The following is a 21,035-nucleotide window of genomic DNA, read 5'->3' as shown; positions in this document are numbered from 1 at the left end:
ATACAATATAGCTGCCAAACCATTGGTTCCGGTTCCGGGTTTTGAGCGTCGAGAGGTCTCCTTCGGGGCTCTCTGCTGACGATCTCAAATATATTTTTCCGGTCGTTATTTGTCCCGTTTTAACTGTTTATTTTTCTCACCTACATGTTACGGTGTGTTCCAAGTTCGGTTTTGTTTCAAAAATCGTGCTATTTTGTGAGTTTTTGGCGACGTTGTCTTACTGGGTGTTTGACGCCTCGGCTTGAGGCTTGAGGCCGAGGCTGAGGCCTACCGGTTCCCCTCGGTGTACGATCGTTTTATTTGTTTTTTCTCCCCATTACCTTCAATTTCTATCTTCCCCACTTTCCTAACGTCCCCCATTTCTCCCAAATAATCTCTCTATTTCTTATCTTTAAAAATAAATAAATAAATAAACCCACCAACTTTCTCCTGATTCTGCTTCTTCTTCCTCTTCTTCTTTTTCTTCTTCATCGTGTCTTCTCCTTCCTCTTTTTCTTCCTCCTCCTCTTCTTCTTCCTCTATTTATTCTACAACACTTCCATGACCTAATCTGTTGAGAACTCTCTCAAACATTCATAATAATAACAAAAACAATATCTTATGCTTCATCTTCCTCTCTCACACATGTGGTACTCTTTACTGTTTCATAATGCACTACTCTTCTGCTATTTTAACAGACTGCTCTCACTTCGACCTCTCCTTCATTCCTTGCCTAAAAAATCCAACTGTTACAGCGTTTCTTCTCTCCATTCTCTGGATCCGCCTTTATTGCATCCATCAAGAATTGTGTTAAATTGCATCTCTGAACTAAAACTTAAAAAAACTCCAGTTTGCTATGAATGTTTGCTTTCCATCAACCATTATTTTTTTCCAACTTCAGTGCCAACTCACTCCTCTCACCCATCACTCTCACTCTCATAGCAACCATCCCACTCTTCTCCCTCCAACCCTCCCTCTCACCTCTCTCAAAAATTCTCCCCTCACCTTTGTCCCACCATTCATCCCCCTCACTCATGCTTCTCAAAGTCCCCCCCCTCATCCACAAAGCTGCCTCCTTCCACTGCCCTCTCACCTCCATCTCTTCACTCCACCTCTTCAAATCCTCATCTGCCTTCTTCCCCACTCTCTTGTCCCCCTCTGCCACAGCACCACAGAGCCTTTTCTCCTCCTCATCCGGCCCCTCCCCTAGCTATTCTGCAACACCCACACTCTTTCAACAACCCTCCTTACTTCCCCCGCCTCGTCCATTGTCCTCCCCTCCCCTCCCCCCACCCCCTGCACGCAAAGCCTCCTCCCCTACCGCTTCATTAAAAGTATGGACCTCAAATATCCGGGGCCTTCGCTCAAACCTTTCAGATCTTTCCATACAGGTTGCCACTGACAAACCAGACATAATCTGCCTAACAGAAACTTTCCTCCCCCGAGACGTGTCTGACTCCCAAGTATCTCTCCCTGGTTACTCCTCCTCCGGTATGACAGACCTGAGCCTCGTCCTGGTGGAGGAGCTGCTCTCTTCATCAAAGACTCTATTCCTCACTCTCCATGCACTGCTCTCACTCCCCCACACCCCCAGGAATACCTCTGTGTACGGCTTCCCCTCCACTCCCACCTCATGTTTATATGTGTAGTGTACCGTCCACCTAACAGTAATGACTCCATCTACACCTCACTATCCGAAAACATGGACCATCTTCTATCTTCTCATACAAACTCTCTCTTTCTCTTATGTGGCGACTTCAATTGTCATCATGCCAGTTGACCTGGTGTGAGGACCTCTCTCACCTGTCATGGCACCTCAGCAAAAGCTTTCTGCGACTCATTGGGACTGACTCAATTGGACAACTTCCCCACCCGGATCTCAACCAATAGTACTCCATCTCTTCTGGATCTGATTTTGACAAATTTCCCTGACAATATCTGCTGCTCTTCCTCCGCTACAATCGGTTCTTCTGACCACGTCCTTGTCAAAGTGGACATCTCTCTGGCTGTTATCAGAGAACCACCTCACCGCCGTCGAGTCTGGCATTTCACTCAAGCCGACTGGCAGGGTCTCCAAGCAGCCATCAAACTTATAGACTGCTCTCCTATCACTACTTTCTCCAACATCAACTCATCCTGGGAATTCTTTCAAAGAAACTTGCTCTCCCTCATGCACAGATTTATCCCCTCTCGTCTTCAGTTGTCCTACCCTTCATCCTGCCCTTGGTTTACTGAAGCTTGTGACGAGGCAGTTGTCCTGAAACAACTTGCCTCATGGAAAGCAAACCCAAATGAGGGCAATCTCAGTTCCTTCCATAAAGCTCGGAACAAGTGTGTATCTACCCTCAGGAGATCCAGAAAACAACATCTTTCTTATCTCAAGTCTGAAGTCTCAAACTTCTCTCCCTCCTCAAAATCCTGGTGGCGTTTAATCAAATCTGTTTCTGATGTATGTTCCCCCTCCATCCCCTCCCTTACCTCAAATGGCCGCACTGCTGATACCACACGTGAAAAAGCTGAATGCCTAAACTCGGTGTTTGCAGCTAAATCTTGTGTCAAAAACCCATCACTTTCTCTACCCACCTTACCCAGTCACACCCAATTATCCCTGGACTCTGTGTCCTTTTCTCCTGACAAGGTGGAGAGCTTGCTGTCAAACCTTGACTCGGATTCTGCAACCGGTCCAGACGGCATCAGCCCACTTGTGCTCAAAGCCTGCTCTTTTGCTCTTGCTCACCCTCTCTCTGTTCTACTCATCCTCTCATTTGCTCAAAGTCATCTACCATCTGCTTGGAAATCTGCAAACATCACTGCCCTGCATACAAAGGTGCAAAAACAGATCCCTCCAACTACAGACCAATCATCCTTCTCCCAATTATTAGCAAGGTTCTGGAATCCATCATCGCTTCAGACATGAAATCCTTCCTCTCCTCCAATGGCTTGATTTCCAATCATCAATTTGGTTTCAGACCTGGTCACTCTACCCTGAATATGCTGCTTCTGCTCTCCCAAAAATGGATGGAGGTCCTCAATGCCAGACATGAAATCCAAGCCATATCCCTGGACATATCACGTGCTTTTGACACAGTTTGGCACTCTGCCCTACTCACCAAACTCTCTTCCCATGGTATCAAAGGCCATCTCCACTCTTGGCTTCGAGACTTCCTCTCCTGTCGCAGTCACCGTGTGGCCCTAAATGGAGTTCTTTAATCTCCTCTTCCTGTCCAGTCTGGAGTTCCTCAAGGTAGCGTTCTGGGCCCTGTTCTTTTTCTGATTTTCATCAATGATCTCTCTGACTCTGTGGAAAATCCTCTATATCTCTTTGCTGATGACTCCACCCTCTGCCGTACCATCGGTCATCCCTCAGACCGGCAAGCAGCAGCTTCTTCGCTCACTGCTGATCTGGATAAATCACAAACTGGTCCAACACGTGGAACATGTGTTTCAATCCGGACAAATCTCACACTCTCACTATATCTCTTCGAAAGGACCATTTAGAAAACCCACCCATCCACTTTCCCAACAATCCCCTGGGAGAAGTCCTTTCTTTCAAGCTTCTGGGTCTCACTATCTGCCATGACCTTTCCTGGGAAAGCCACATTTCAAACCTCGCCTCCAAAGTCAGTCGCCGACTGGGAATCCTCCATCGTGCAAAGTCCTTGCTCGGCCCTCCTGAGCTCCTGACCACTTACAAAGCTTTTGTCAGTAGCCTGATGGAGTACTGCTCTCCCCTCTGGGCTGGTGCTCCTGCCCCCCACCTTTCTCGGCTTCACGCTGTGGAAACCAGGGCATTTCGGATCATCGCCATCTCCCGCAATGAGGCTGAGTCTTTGGGCCTCTCACTCAATCACCGCAGGTTGGTTGGTGGTCTTTCTGTCTTCTACCATCTCATCTTTAGCCTTGCCCCCCCCGCTCTCTCTGCGATTTGTCCCCACCACATTTCCTCAGGGCGCTCCCGGTCAGCCAACAACCCCCTTCTGGTAAAACTACCAAAATCACGAATCACTGCTCACCTTCACTCTTTCATTCCTCTTTTTCCCGCCTTTGGAATAAACTCCCTCACTCTATTCTTTCCCATTCTTCCCTCCAGGCTTTCAAAACAGCTGTTCACCACCACCTCTTATCATCCCCCATCCAAATCCTCGATCTTTTCTACCCCCGATAATCCACCCAAGCCCTCTTCCTTCAAATTCTCTGCTTTCCTTCCTGAAAGTCCCTGTAATGTCCATCTTCTATTCCCCATGTTCTCCTTCCACAGATCTCCTAATGTGTCTGTTCTCCACTGTTTTGTCCCTCCCACTCCCTCCCCTCTTGTCTCATGCCCCTTTGATGTGCGTTGTGTGTTGGCTCTCAGACGAGCTTCGACAAGGTATACAAAAAAACCAAAAAAAAAAACCATGTGACCGAAGACGTCATATATGTGTGAACGTTTTGTTCCTCATGGATAGGTGGTCAAACGTGTAAATTTTCACCTCGATCTGTTTGATCGTTTAAGAGAAGAAGGTTTTTGAAGGTTTTTTTTTTTTTAATTAAAAAAAACAATATGGCTGCCAAACCACATGACCATTGACATCATCATTTTTTTTTCCTGTGTACAAATTTATCCCTAGATGACCCTCAATAAATTTATACTGATGGGATTTCGCGTTCTATGTATACAATGACGTCATAACGAAGGCACCTAATGACATCATGAAACATGATGCTTTTTCCCCATGTGGAGTACTTGCCATTTGCCAAGTTTCAATTTTTTCCTTCGTGTGGTTTCAGAGACACTGAGATCCCAGGTTTTATCTTTTTTCCAACATGGCCACTACACCGCGTGACCTATGACGTCATTATTAGCAATAAAAGATTCTGTATGACTCGTCGCTCAAATTGTGAAAGTTTTGTGTCAATCTGACAAGCAGATGCAGAGAAAAATACTAAGTTCTGTTTGGACAAACAAACAAACAAACGGACCCAAACGCAATACCCTCTCCTACGGTGAGGTTAAAAATTAATATTGGGTTGGGGTTGAGGACTTGGGGTTTGGTTGGGGGGAGTTGAGGACGTGAAGAAGAAAGGGGTTGGGAGTTAATGACTTGAGGAAGAAGAATGGAGGGGAAGACAGAATTGGGGTGGGGTGCAGAGGACAGACAGAAGTTTGTGGAGGGGGTTGAGGAGTTGGGGTTGGGGGCAGGAGTTTGAGGAGTTTGTGTTGTGAAAGATGCTTGAGAACTTGGTGGGAGGAGGTGAGAAGTTGAAGAAGAAAGATGGAGATGACAGTTGGGGTGGGGGAGGGGGAAAGTGGAGAGGTCAGGCTTTAAGTCATTTTCGGAGATTTGATGCACCTAAAATAGGATTTGACTGAGTAAGACCAGGGCTGGCTTTGGGTCAGGCGATCCAGTAGACTACCTGGGGCACCAAGCTCGGGGGGTTGGGGGGTGCACGTACCACAAATCTATAATGAGGAAATTAGATTCAGGAGGTGGCCATTCGGCCCACCATGCCTGTGTTACACCAACACCAGATTAAATAAATCCATCAAGGTAAAGACTTAATTCCATTACGGGAATGGAGGAGCGGGGATGAGAAAAGTGTAGTAGGATCAGGAGTATCAGGCTGTTAAAAATAAAATGAACCTTTAAAAAAAAAAAATTGGGGGTTGAGGGTCGAGGGGTGGGTGGGCGAAAGCAGTTTTTGAGTGCAGAATGTACAACGCATTTATTTTATCGAGACCTTTCATTATCTTAAACATCTCTATCATATCCTCTTGTAACAGCTTCCTTTCTCATGTATAAAGCCCTGTCTCCTTCAACTTGGAAACTTCGATCCTTTTCCACTTAAAATTATTCCCACTGCTTCCAAAATGTAAAACCTTCCTCCCTAAACCATTGCACCAGCCATAAGTTATCTCTCGCTCTGCTCAAAAATTATATTCCATTTCCTAATCTTGGGAGGATCCCAGAAAACATGACCTTACAACCCTTTGCTTTCAAGCAACTTAACCAATATCCTGTACCTATTTTTTAAAAACCTCAGAGTAAACTTTATCTACATCAATTGCTCTGAGATGTACCACAAAAAACATATTCCTGCCATGACCCGATACAATATCGTTTACACTTCCTCCAATGTCCCTAACTTCTGCCTCTTCAAAACTGCACAGAACCCAATGTCTCTATCAGAACTCTATCACCAACAAAAACTTCCAGGCTTCATTCCTACCTATCTCTATTGCTGCACGCTCACCCCTGCCTGCCCTCACTATTGCTTGACCACTCCCTGCTCTCACTACCGCCTCACTTCTGCCTGGTCTCACTACCACCCCCACATCATAACGTTTTCAAAAGTTACACAAAGGGAGAGGGAGCGCCGAAGATGCCCCTTACTTGGAGTAAGACCAAGGAGTTCCAGAGACCTCTTCCAGGGATTGTGTACATAAGTAAACTGATGGGTTTGACAGTCAATCTTACTGATGGACAGAGAGCTTGGGATGAACATTTCCTCATTGAAAGAGATAGCAGGTTGATTATACTCCTTACAGGCGAGCCGTGGATTTCATTAACGTCAATTCAATTTGTCTATTTAGACGTGTGATGTTAATCCTGCTGGGTTTTTTTTTGAAGAGCAAGTGTTCCACGGTAAGAGTACCCTTTGTATAATGTGCATATCCAAAATGAGTACATTTATGAAAAATGCATTCATGAGAATCAGATGAACGCAATGATATTTTGTTTTGAATGTCCTGCCAGCATTGTCAACATGAACATGCTGCTCTTTGCTGCTTTGCATAAGCTGATTGAAAATGGAGGATTGTAAATCGGTAACCCATAGCAGGTGTCTCTTCACCCTCTAAATGTTGTCCTGAGAACCCAAATAATGATCCTGATGCACAAAAATGTCACTGGGAATTAGTTGGATAATTTTAGAGGCACGCATATCACTTTTCCAAAGCGGTTGCACAAACATTTTGCATCCGTGTTGACAGCCTTTCATTTCCATCCAAGTGAGAACTGAATCGGTGAACCATTATGGCCGATTATGGAGCACTCTCGTTTGCTCAAAATAATCATAAGGAATAGAAAAGAAGTGAAGGTCATGTTGTTGTTGTTGTTGTTTTTTATAGTGTTGTGTAATATACAAGGCTCACATTTCTTTCCAAAAATACTCCATCTTCGTGTGTGCACTTTGAAAGTCATCATTTCAGCATTGAATGCGACTGTTTATTTATTGATGATTTTTTTTGCACTGAGAAAGAGATAAAAGTCACACGGACCTGAATCAGTCCTCCTTCTTCCCTCCAAAAAAGATGAAGAAGGAGGAAAAACCTCCCACTACCGGTCCTCCAACAGATCACTTTGTCATGAAGGAGAATGGTGCTGTCAGAAGAGCTGCTTAACTTTTACCCGCAGCAGGGCCAAAGGTGGTCGTGCAATGTTGCAGGTTGTACCTTATCGCCTTCATTGACCGCTTTATGCTGTGGAATTGTCCAGTCGTGCAAGATAGCAAAGCGGGTGTATAACGAGTAGAGTACAAAATCGATATGGAACATCCTGATCAATACTTCCCAGTGTTTGGCCTTTTCTCGGATGCCAAGAAAACTGCCTCTTTCATTCAGCTGAACGCCCTTTCAGTTCTGTATCATAATTACCACCGCGTGTCATGCCCCTCTCAGAAGTCCTTTCCTTCTTGATAGAAATTCCAAAGATGTTGACCCAGCAAGCTGTTCCACTGAAGACGTGCCAACCACTGTCGTCCTCAGAAAAACCGAGCTGCCGTGATGCAACGCACGCGATTTGTGGATGCTGCTAAACGAACTTGAACTAGATCACACTGATCTTTGGTAACATCATTGTTCTCAGATTTTTTTTTCCAGAAAAAGTCTTCACTGAGAAGGTAGATTGTCATACTCTCAAACTAGCAGACGTTGATCCTCCCATGGAGGATGAAATTGATCGGTGGGAATGTGAGGTAGAAGCATGTTGGGAGAAGATAAAGTCACCTTCTTCCTTCCCATGGAGGTTAGCAAACCTCAATTTATGTTCTGTTAATTTAATCCATTGATACCGCTGCCAACGAAGTTGAAGGAGGTTATGTTTTCACCTCTTCTGTCTGTTTGTCTGTTTGTTTATCTGTTTGTGTGCAGGATATCTCAAAAAGTTGCAGACGGATCCGAATGAAATTTTGTGGACAAGTTCGATGTGTCACAAGGACGAACTGATTACATTTTGGTGTTGATCTGGATCCGGATTCGACTACTAGAAATTTATAAAATGATTCTTCATCATTGATAGTGCAAAACAGATATAAAGCTCAATATCTGAAAAATTTGTGGACGGATTCGGGTGAAATTTGGTGGACAGGTTGGGTGTGTGACCACGACTAATTGCTTCGATTTTGGTGAAAATCCGTGTCCGGATCCGACAACTTGAATTTTTAAAAATGATTCTTCACCATTGAGAGATGGAGCTAAAATTATATATAGTGCAATATCTCAAAAAGTTGTGGACGGATTCGGACGAAACTTGGTGGATATGTTGGGTGTGTTGCAAGGACGAATTGACTCGAATTTGGTGAAGATCCGAATTCGGATCTGGATACGATAATTATTTAATTTTTAAGTGATTCTTCACCATTGAGAGACAGGGCTCAAAAACGATAGATCGCATGATATTTCAAAAATGTATTGGGCCCGATATGTTCTCGTGGATCAGGCATTACGTGGTGGAGGTTATCGCTCTACCGATTGCCCTTCTAGTTTCTTCTGTGTATAGTTTGTTTTTGCTTTCATTTGTGTCGTTACCCCACGCATGTGAAGCGAAAAGCACGGTTAAGCAATTGGGTCATGTCTGTCCGTCCATCTGTCTTAATTATCAGTTTATGATCGAGGGACAACTTATTTAAATTGAATGTTATATTTTGAACATGAATTGGAACATGAATATAAAGACAAGTTTCTCGTTTTACCGTTCCTTGGCTCTGAATTTGTCCTGACCACACATCCACAGAGGGGAGCGAGATGATATCTTTACACTGTCTGGCCTGCCTGGCAGTCACACAAAATTGAAAATCATTCCAAACAGGAAAGTTACTGTTTTTAAGGATGTTATAAAGGACACAAATAACAGGCACAAATAACTAATGTAACGTATTAGATAGGGTGATGTAATAGACACTTGGTAAAACGGTGGTAAAACCCAGAATTAATTAACTTATACACCTTTAAACTTTTATTTAAATTGAATTATAAACTTGTACACTGTAGAACATAAATAGCCTTCATAATATTTCCAAGAACCATGAGATATATAAATATATATGATTATGTATAATCATATATATATATATATATATATATATATATATATATATATATATATATATATATATATATATATATATATATATATATATATATACATACATTGGGTGGTCGCTAGGCTACCGTTATTCTCAGGTTTTCCATCCGTCTGTATGTATGTAATGGACAGCACTGGAGGCCAGAGGAGTCAACCAATTTTGATAAAACTTGACTGGTATATTCATACCAGGATCTAGTTCTACGCTTTTGAGCACCGTCGCTATGGACGCCACCGTTGCCGAGAAACGGGACTGACATTTTTGAAAAATCAAAAAAAAATAATCCAAAATCCAAAATCGGCTTCCAGCCTTTTATGCGCATTATAATCAACCTATTTGTCAAAAAATTTCAGCCCGATCCGTCAAAAACTATGACTAGTATGCAATTTTATAGCGACCACCCATGTCACCTACCAGCTTGTCTGTCTGTATGTATGTAATGGACAGCTCTGAAGGAAAAATATGAAAATCCAGAGGAGTCAACCGATTTTGATGAAACTTGACTGGTAGGTTCATACCAGGATCTAGTTGTATGTTTTTGAGCACCGTTGCTATGGACGCCACCGTTGCCTAGCAACGGGACTTTGAATTTTTTTTAATAAAATCAAAAATCGGCTTCCGCGCTTTTATGCGCACTATAATCAACCTCTTTGGCAAAAAATTTCAGCCCGATCCGTCAAAAACTGTATGACTAGTATGCAATTATATAGCGACCACCCATGTCACCTACCGGCATATATATATATATATATATATATATATATATATATATATATATATATATATATACATATATATATACATATATATATATATATATATACATATATATATATATATATATATATATATATATATGTATATATATATATATGTATATATATATATATGTATATATATATATATATGTATATATATATATATATATATATATATATATATATATATATATATATATATATATATATATATATATATATATATATATATATATATATATATATATATATATATGCGTCGATTGGTGGGGGATGGGGGGGACACTTTTTACCAAGGGGGGGCGGGGACAACATATCAATTTCCCCCCCCCCCACACTTTTTTCATTGAACGTAAGTGACGTAACACAAAACGAGCTGCTCTAGTACAACCAGGCCGAGATGCTCCTCAAATACAAGAATAAATTTTTAAATCTCTATTGAAGTTTTATTGGTCTATTATAGTTGTATTAAAGATGATAGGTTAACAATTCAACATTGAGAATCCGTGCTTCCCAAGCCATGGTCTCCCACCGGCCAAGCGTCCATAGCGACGTTGCTTTTTGATTCTTCGATGTCGGCTCTTCCTATCATTGCGAAGCAGAATTCTCGAAGTGTTGGATTGTTCACCCACTAACAGGGAACGTGACCTGGACATTTTGAGGAATGTTGGGACGTTTTCGGACTTTGTATCGTCATTTTATGAGTGCTGAAAGAAATCGCGGCTTCATGGCCCGGAGCGCCACGCCTCGGATACTATTAGGCCGCAACGGCTCGCGGCCCCTTTAGCGACCAAAATAGTTTATTTCACCTTTCTAACTTATATCACCGGATGCCTGATATTATTACCTGCACGATGATGTGTGTGTTTAATTCCTGTGACTTTGCACCGTCGAGTTATAAGCCAATAAAAGATTTCGCGGCCTGGTATGCTGATTGAGATGGTGGAGCTTGTGCAGGATGACGCGGTTTCACTCTACCGGGTCGCACGAACGAACGGAAAGATATTTTGTAATTCTGTCTTCATATTTTGCAGTCGATAACAGTGGCCTAAATCCCAACGTTGAAAACTGGGTGAAAATCGAAGGAAAGTGGGTATTTTGGCGACTAAATTAGCTTTGAATACTTGGGTTAAAATGCGCTGATTCACTCGCTTTTGCGGCGGTTAATGTAATAATGTTTTCATCGGTACTTGGACTTAGGAGAGGTATAGACCTACAAAACGAGAGGTATCATTCGGTCGTCGGACTTATGAGGTTTATATTATAGATTTTAAAAGGTAGCTGTTGAAAAATATGAAAAATTCACAAAAGTGGTTCGGACAAACGAACGCAAAATTATTTTTGAATTCTGTTCTTGGGTTATACAGTATCTATAGGGTAGTAATGAGATTACCTCGAAAATCTGATTAAAAAGGCTTAAGCTTAGTAGCTTAGCCACAACTTGCAATTTTTACTGGGAAAAATAACGTTCTGGAAGGAATTTCTCTTCCGCCATCATCGGAATAATTTTCCGTTTGCACGAGGACAAAGACGAAGGAGAGACCGACAGAATAAGGTGTCTCATTAAACTGTGTGATTTAGAATGATTAAATTAGAGATTTTAAATGCAGCATTGAAAATAAAGCAAAGAGGATTGTCAGCTGCTTCTTCACCATGTCGATCCCACAATGGTTCTGGGCCCCTTTAGCGACCAAAATGGTTTATTTCACCTTTCTAACTTATATCGCACTATACAGTACTTAAACAAAGGCACGCGGTTTCAAAGTTGTGGTTTTTTTTTTTTTTGCACGTACAGCCATGCACGTACGGGCACGTACTAGTGGAAATGATGAACGTATTTACAAATCAACAAACTATGTACAATAATTGGAAAGAAGAGAGTGCACGTCCGGATGGCAACAGATCTTAATCCCTCGTCTCCTGGTCTCGTGGTTTGTGAGAGGTAAAGAATGACATAAATGTTCACATTACAACTGATTTTAGCTCATTCCTTTGGTGAACCCTTTTGATGGCATGCAAATCAAGAACACAATCTTTAACGACAACGCTAACTATGAACCAATAATATCATAATCATCTCACTCAACTTTAGCTTATTGGTTAATTCAATGCAGATTAATTAAAATGATGAATATTAATAATCCCAGGTAATAAAATACCAGGGTATCTGACCCTAACCAAAAGTAATAAAAGTAATATGAGCGTAGCCAGGAACTAAGTGAGTAATGGAATGCAAAATTGGGAGCTCAGATGCTAAATTAAGAACTGAACTCCTATCAGTGCTCTTTTCGTAATACATGTGCTACACAAAGCTTATCACATGTCAACATTGTGCCTGGAGGTATAGTGACCTAGCCAAAAGTATGTTTACCTGAAAAATGCCCTGTTACGCAAAAATAACCCTTATAATTCACATGTCAAAATTTATTCAACTGAAATGTAATTCCCTTCTCGTTTCATAGAGGATATGGATATCAGAAACTTTTTCGTGACAGCATCAAGTAGCACATCCCCGACCACTCTCCTGGAGCAATCAAGTTCCCAGAAAGAGGTGGACGATTCAAAGGAGAAGATAGCAGAAAAGGGTGCATGTGTGAGTACTTGGCCTAATTTCCCAGATCAGCCTTTTCAACCCCATGATGCCAGTTGTATCCCAGTCCAAATACTGCCAAACCGAAAGTTGAAGTTTCAACAACAGTGGTTCAAAGATTTTCCGTGGCTTCATTTTGGTCAGAGCATCGGCTGTGTACTCTGTCACACCTGTACGGACACTTCTCGTGAAAAACTTACCGAACTTGCCCGCTGTGCAGAAGATACATTTGTCTCAAAGGGCTTTCGGAACTGGGAAAAGGCTACAGAAAAATTCAGACAACACGAACAATCAAACACACATAGGCTTGCCTCTGAAAATCTGAAATGTCGCAGAAGTCAACCTGGTGTCCATGTGCAGCTGAGCAGCAAACTGCTAGAAGAGCAAAGATCTGCATGGTCAGCACTTCTGAAGATTATGACCTCCCTGCAATATTTAGCCTGGTAAGGTTTTGCAATTCGTGGGAAGGATGCCTCTGAAGGGAATTTCAAAATGCTCTTACAGTTGCGGGCCGGGGATGATGTAAACCTCAAGACGTCGCTGTCAAGGAAGACGACGTTCACAAGTGGAGAAATTCAGAACGAAATTCTCCAGTTGATGAGTCATGCCATCCTCAGAAATATCTGCAGTAACGTGAATGAAATGTCCACTCAGTTCGGACTCGTAACTGATGGAACGCACGATATTCAGGGTAATGAACAGGAGTCGGTGTGTGTGCGCTATGTGACGGATTCCTTTGATGTTCAAGAAGATCTCATCGGCCTCTACCAAGTATCATCAACAACAGAGTATCACTTTGAAAGATGCTTCAGAATGTCCTAATTCGGTGTCAACTCCCTATTGAACACCTTAGAGCGCAGACTTACGATGGGGCATGTCCATCTTACGATGGGCAGACTTACGATGGGCAGACATGTCCGGAAAGTACAAGGGCTGTCAAGCACAGCTAAAAAAACTCCAACCGCTGGCCAATTATGTTCACTGTGGAGCTCATGTCACCCAACTCATTACATCCAAAGCCCTACAAACTGCACCGTTCATAAGAGACCCCCTTAATTATGTCCAGGTACTCAGAAACATCTACAACAACTGGAAAATTCAAGCATCTGTACTTGAATATCCACACTGACGATGCTGACACAACTTGCCCTACACGCCTGAGGCCAATTTGCCTGACGCGTTGCTTAACTCGTTCTCCTGCCGTGAAATCGATATTGGATAATTTTGAAGCGGTACTGGATGCCCTTCAACAAGCAAGTGATGACTTTGGTACGAACACGGTATCGCGAGCCAACGGTATTCGAAGCTGTCTTTCATCAGGAAAGTGTGTTCTCGGTCTGTTTGCATCATTGCCCGTTGTCCAATCCCTTGAATACCTCAATAAGACACTTCAGGGTTCACAAGTTACCGTCTCTGGTATGCTTACTGCTGCAAAGGTAACTGCACAGAATCTCCAATCTCTCCGTACCGACCAGACGTTTAAGGAGGTTTTTGAAGCAGCACAACAAAAGCTCCAGCAGTGCCAACTCGATCCAGTGACCCTCCCTCGTAAGTGCAAGCTTCCGAAGAGACTTGATACAGGAAGTATACCTGTATACTTCCTGTATACTTGATACCTTGATATATATATATATATATATATATATATATATATATATATATATATATATATATATATGTATATGTATATGTATATATATATGTATATGTATATATATGTATATATATATATATATATATATATATATATATATATATATATATATATATATATATATATATATATATATATTGATGCGGTTGAGGAAATTCGCAAACCACCATTCAGGTCCTGTAGGTGAGATATCTCTGTAAGTACATGTGTAGTTAGCCCCAAACCCGTTGTTTAGAGGGAATAAATGTGATTCATTCGGGCTAGGACCTTTTGAGATAGCCGTTTTTCTGTTCTATCTTTATTTTGAACTAACCACGTCTCAACCGCCATCACACAACAACCACCAACCGCAACGCCGCTTCACAACAACAACAACGCCAACAGCCACGACCTTTACCTTCACAACTCGCTCCCGCAAACATCGCATCACCGCCATTCCAAACATCGCCATGGCCATGGACCACCACTTTAAACCCTCCACCACCTTCGCCTCTCCTTCTGCGGACATTCCCGCACCGCTTGTGGGCACCGAGCGTCAGGCTGTCCTGGCCTCGTGCGGGACGCGCGCTGAGCCGCGGGTGCAAAGTGCGGCCTTTCCGAGGAGAATTCGGATCAGGAATGATACACTCCCACTTCTGATCCGTCCAATCAGCAAGCGCGGGGCGGTTTGGCCCCGCCTCCAGGCGCGTCGGAGTAGAATCGATATATGCAAATTCGAGGATCAGGGGAGACTGACGCCCCTTTTTCTCCGTCCAATGGGCGAGCGTGGCTCCACCCCCGAGCTCGTTCTGATCCAGAAATTTTCATATGGGTTCTCCTGCCGGACTATAAAGCGCCGAGCGTGGGGTGAATTTAGTCAGTTGGAGATGAGTTCGAGGCAGTCAGTTGGAGAAAAGGTCGAGGCAGTCAAGTCGGGTCTGGAGGAGAGTCAGTCTGTCGGAGGTCGGAGTCTGTTGGGGTTCGGAGTCTGTCGGGGAGCTGCAGAGAGAGGAAGCCTGGAGCGCGGTCGAGGTGATTCGCTGCAGTCGGCTGAGGAGAATTGGGGAAGAGATCGAATAGCTCGGGTCCGAGGCAAGGAAGACGGCGGTCGGCGACGAGCTCGCAGTGGAGTCGCTCGTCGCGGGACCCAAGCAAGCCAGCTATCCTCTTTCCCCAGAGCATCAACAAGTCCCCCTTTTTTCACCCCGCGCTGAGATAGTGCGAAAAGGGGAGGCCCCGTTCCCACCCCACTCCAAGCAGTGCCAACGAAACCCGCGAAGGAGCGCGGAGTTGGGGCACCGCCGGCCGCCACATTTGCGGCTCATCACAAGACACGGGTGGGATCCACCCGGTCTCGCGGCCCACAGGCCCCGTCTGTCCCCTTGAATTTGAGGGTGGCCCTTTTCTTTTGCTTTTGAGTAAATGTGTTGTCGGCGCCGTCTGTAAAGTAAAACTGTGTAAGTGTTGCCGTGTGCACGCGTAGTCGGTAGTAGATCTGCATTGTTGTGTTTCTTTTGTTACATCTGCTTTTGGTGCATAATTGTTGTAATTGTATATGTGTGCTCTCCGTGTGCTGCGGAATAAATGTGCATTACGTTGAAATGTTTTTCCCGTTTCGCTTCTTCTTTTCTTTAATTGAATCTCCATCTTGCTTCACGTAAAGTGTTGGTAGTGGGCTTAATACGCCCGATAATTAATTAATCGGAACCGTCGAGGCCGACGATACCGCTTGGTTATCCCGCTAGTACGGAATGGGTCACTTAAGTGGCCCGTGTCCAGAGTCGACCTGCGGCGAGGTGCGATCACCCGATCTACCCTCCGCGTGGGTACTTAGGTAGGTCGAGTTTGGCGAACAACCCTATCCCACGCGGGGGGCCGATTGGCACGATCGTGGTGAGGCCGAAAGGCCCACCCATGACTTGCTCCCAGCATTAGTCCGAGAGGGTCACGACAGAATTGTCCGTTCGGTGGGCGACGTGCCGCGATTCGAGTTACGTGGCCGCTCGCACGCCGGCGGGCGCGAAATCGCAACAATATATATATATATATATATATATATATATATATATATATATATATATATATATATATATATATATATATATATATATATATATATATATATATATATATATTGTTGTGGTTACCAAATTCGCAAACCACCATTCAGGTCCCTTAGGTGAGATATCTCGGCAAGTATATGTGTAGTTAGGCCCAAACCCGCTGTCTAGTGGGAATACATGTCATTTATGCGTGCTGCGACTCTTCAGGATAGCCGTTTTTCTTTTACTATCTTTATTTTGGACCAACCGCCATGATTACCACCACAACCACAACATCAACCACCAACCACAACGCCGCTTCACCACAACCGCCACGACCTTCACGTCACACCTCGCAGCCGTCGCATCGCCACCGTTCTTGCGCCGCCTGTGGGTACCGGTGTTGGACTCGTGCAGGGCGCGCGCCGAACAGCGTGTACAAAATCACGGATTTTGTGCTTCAAAAACGGATCAAAAACGACACACGCCCACTTTTTGCCGTCCAATCGGTGAGCGAGGGGCGATTTGGCCCCGCCTCCAGGGCGATCGATATATGCAAATTTATGGATCAAAAGCCTTCACGCCCACTTTTTCTCGGGCCAATGGGGAGCGAGGTGAAAGGTCGAAGGGAGGGGGTCAAAGAGGAGAGGGCGAAGCTACAGGGGGATAAAAGGACCGTGTTCGTCAGTCAGAGGGTCAGAGAGTCCAGAGGCGGAGAGTAGGAGAGTCGAGAGTCCAGAGGCGGAGAGTAGGAGAGTAGGAGAGTCGGAAACAGAGAGTCAAGACTTCGCGGGCAGTGGAGCTGCTCGTCGTGTGCGTTGGAGTCGGAACGGAGGGGACGGAGCTGTGGAAAGGCGGCGACACCAGACGAGGGGGTGCTCGCGTCGTGCAGGGAGCTGCACCCGAGGGAGGCCGACAGCGCGACCTGGCCGAGGTGGAGACGCTCGTCGCGGGATAATAAAGATCCTCTATACCCCGAGCATCAGCAACCCCCTCCTGTTTCCCCCCGCGCTGAGATAGTGCGACCAAGGGGGCCCCTTTCCCACCCCCTACCAGCCACTGTCCGCGAGGCCCGCGGAGTTGAGGCGCCATCGCCGCTCCGCGTCTCATCACCAGACGGGTAGGCGCGACCCGGTCTCGGCCTCAGGCCCGCCTCATCCTTGAGGGTATTTCTTTTCCTTGGTTTTGGGTATGTGTTGTCAGCGCCGTCTGTGAAGTAGAATTGTATAAGTGTTGCCATGTGCTCGGTAGTCGGTATTAGCTCTGCATTGTGTTTTCGCTTTTATATTTGCTTTTTGTGTAAATGGAATTGTTTTTCTTTTCTGTGTGCTTTTGGTGGAATTGTATATGTGTGCTTTCCGTTCATCGCGAATAAATGTGCTTTGTGTTGAACTGTTTCCCGCTTCGCTTCGTCATTTCTCCCATTGAATCCTCATCTTGCTTCACGTAAAGGGTTGGTAGTGGGCTGAATACGCCCGATAATTAATCGAACCGTCGAGGTCGACGATAACACCGCTCGGTTATTCTGATAGTACGGAACGGGTCGCTTAAGTGGCCCGTGTCCGAAGTCGACCTGCGGTGAGGTGCAATCGCCCGGTCTACCCTCCGCGTGGGTACTTTGGTAGGTCGAATTTGGCGAGCAACCCTATCCCACGCGGGGGCTGATTGGCTCGATCGCGGTGAGACCGAAAGGTCCACCCGTGACTGGTTCCCGGCGTTAGTCCGAGAGGGTCACGACTGGATTGTCCGTCCGGTGGGCGACGTGCCGCGATTCGAGTTACGTGGCCGTCAGCACGCCGGCGGGCGCGAAATCCGCAACACTGGTGTCAGGTCGTGCGATACAAATTCATCGCCCTCCTCGCGGCACTGGTATCGGAGAACAGGAAAACGGGCTCTCCTGTCTCCGGCTAAATTCACGGGAATCGGTCCAGGGGTGAGAGAAGCGACGCCCGATTCCCTCCAAATTACGAGCGAGCAAATTAACCCTTTACGAGAAGCAAGATGGCGTATCAAGGCGAGCGGGAGCCGGGGGTATTAGAAATGGATGTAGAATGTGTAGAATCCATGGCTCAGGATGAAATCCCCGTGCAGGAAATGTTGATTGTGCAGGAACACGGACTCGCCCAACTGAACCCAGGGCCCGAGGTGGGTGCGGCAGCGGCCGCGGTGTATGACACCTCCCCCCCCCCTCTCCACCAAGACCCTTCCCCAACCCCTGCCGAAACGGCTCACTCAAGCGCACCCGACATGGCCCAGCTATGCGCCATGCTGGCGGCAATGACAAATGAAATGAAAAACGAAATGAAAGGCATGAACAAACAAATGATCGAAAAAATGGATGCGAATATGAAAAACGAAATGAAAGGAATGAACGAAAAGATGGATGCGAATACACAAAAAATGGATGCAAACACAACTGAATTTATAAACGGAATAAAAAGCATGAACGAAAAGATGGATGCGAATACACAGCAAATGAAGGAAGAAACGAAAAAGCTGCGGGGTGAGACGCAGAACATGGGCCGATGCCTGCAGGCGGGCATGAAAGCCGTGACAAAGGAAATAATAATAGTTGAGACAAAGGAGGTTAAGGGTGAAGAGGTGACCGAGTTGGCAGAGACACGGGAGACAGAAAAAATAGAGGAGAGACTGCACGATGAAGACGGGGTAAGTGACGCACACACACACACACAGAGGTAGTGGAGGATAATGGGGGTGAGCTGGCGGACTGGGTAGGGACCCGGTGCGAGCACCTGGATGGCCTCCTCCAGGAACGAGGGGAGGGAGTATGCCCCCTTGAGGCGAGTCACGACCAGGTGAGTTCGGTCGTGCTTCGCGAGGTTGAGGGGACGAGTGCTGTGAACGGGTGCTTGGAGAGCTTGGGGGGTGTAGAGGCCCCGGAGACCCTTGTGGGGACACAAATCCCCAGTGTGGTTGTCCCTGTGTGTGGTGCAAGGCGTGAGTGCGTTCCCGTGTGTGGAAGCGACCCCGTGTGTGAGTGGTGTGGTGGCGATGGTGCCAGAGTACGTGCTTCCCAGCACGCCGTGTGTGGATGAGGCACCGCGGTTGAGTTCCCCCGCGTGTGTGGGTGAGGAACCGCGGGTGAGTGCCCCCGTATGTGTGAGTGAGGAACGGAGTATGGATGAGACACCGCGGTTGAGTGCCCCCGCGTGTGTGGATGAGGCACCGTGTATGAGTGAGGCCGTGTGTGTGAGTGAAACGGCCAGTGTGAGTGAGGCACCGCGGGTTAGTGCCCCCGCGTGTGTGGGTGAGGAACCGTGTGTGGATGAGGCACCGCGGTTGAGTACCCCCGCGTGTATGAGTGAGGCACGGTGTGTGGATGAGGCACAGCGGTTGAGTGCCCCCGCGTGTGTGAGTAGTATGGTTTGTGTGAGTAGTGAGGCACGCGTGAGTGAACGGCCGTGTGCAAGGCCGCTGTATGCAAGGGAGACCGTGTGTGTGAGAGAGCGGTATGTGAGGGAGATGTCGGTTGGCATGCGGGAGCACGCAGCCGCGTCTCCCGGTGTGAATGTGATGGGGTGGACTGTGTGCGTCGTAACACGCAGGTATGCGTGTGTGGAATGGAGACGGAGACGGCGACATGGGAGAAACGAAAGCCGAGTAGCGGCTGTAGTTGTTTCGAGGACCGTGCCGGGTTCACCCAGCAGTGAGCACGAGGTTCGTGCTGTGCAACGCACGAGACCACCACGTGCTCGCTTGCGAGAGTGAAGTCCCGGTCCGGAAACGCCAGCGGTGGATTTGCCGATCCCGCGGACGGACAAAGTTTAGGCAGGATGACGGATTTGGACCGGACGGGTTCTCCACGCGATCGTGTGTGTTCAGCTCCAACGGGCAAAGCACATGTGTTCGCGTGGGGAACCCCTCGAGACGTGGGGCTTGTGTTTTTTCTTTGCGCACGGTGACGCCATGGCTGCACGTGGGGTTGGAATCCGGCAGGAGGGGTATCTCTGCCGGATGGTACCGTCCAAGGAGGGACGAGGAACACGTGCAGCTGCATGACGTCACCGGCAGGTGCAAAGTGCGCGAGTTGCCGCGCTGGTGATGCGCATGAAAAAAAAAAAAAAAAAAGCAAGCCTCACTTTCGGGTGCACAGGATTCCTGGACAAGGGGTGAAAGACCCCCTTACCTGGGCACAGGATGGAAACTAGTTAGGGGGAAGGGTTAGCTTAGTTAGACCGACTCCATGGGGCAGGGGTAAGTCCTCATGGAGTCCGTGGAATGGATTAGGTAGAGGGATTTAGTGAGCTTTAGGTTGGGAAATAAAATGGGATTATTTTGAGAACAGTGACAGACTTGTGAATGTGTAGAGGGGACGTAGTTTAGCTACGTAGGTTAAAAGGAACGTGCTGTAGTTTAAGGGACGACGTGGGAGCACGAGTTAGTTAGGGGATGCAGATAGAAGGATGGCAGAGTTCAGCGGTGAGTGTGTTGAAGAGTTGGTGAGTTGTGAGGCATGTGCTTGGTGAGTGAGTGAGGCCAGCGGGTCTATGTGTGTGGAGTGAATGGGGAATGCATGATGCGATGAGTGATTGGGGGGAGGAGTGACTCCCGCCCAAGGGACCCCCGGGGTCAGTGTAGAGTGAGTTAGCTGGGTTAGTCAAATTGAAAAATGGAGGTCGTTTTGTTGTTGGTGGGAAAGTAGGCTCGAGACCCATTTGGAGGGGTGC

This window comes from Eptatretus burgeri, chromosome 6, assembly GCF_056783735.1.
Source record: "Eptatretus burgeri isolate ZD-2024b chromosome 6, Ebu_testis_v1, whole genome shotgun sequence".
Taxonomy (NCBI): domain Eukaryota; kingdom Metazoa; phylum Chordata; class Myxini; order Myxiniformes; family Myxinidae; genus Eptatretus; species Eptatretus burgeri.
Note: the sequence above shows the minus strand (reverse complement) of the source record.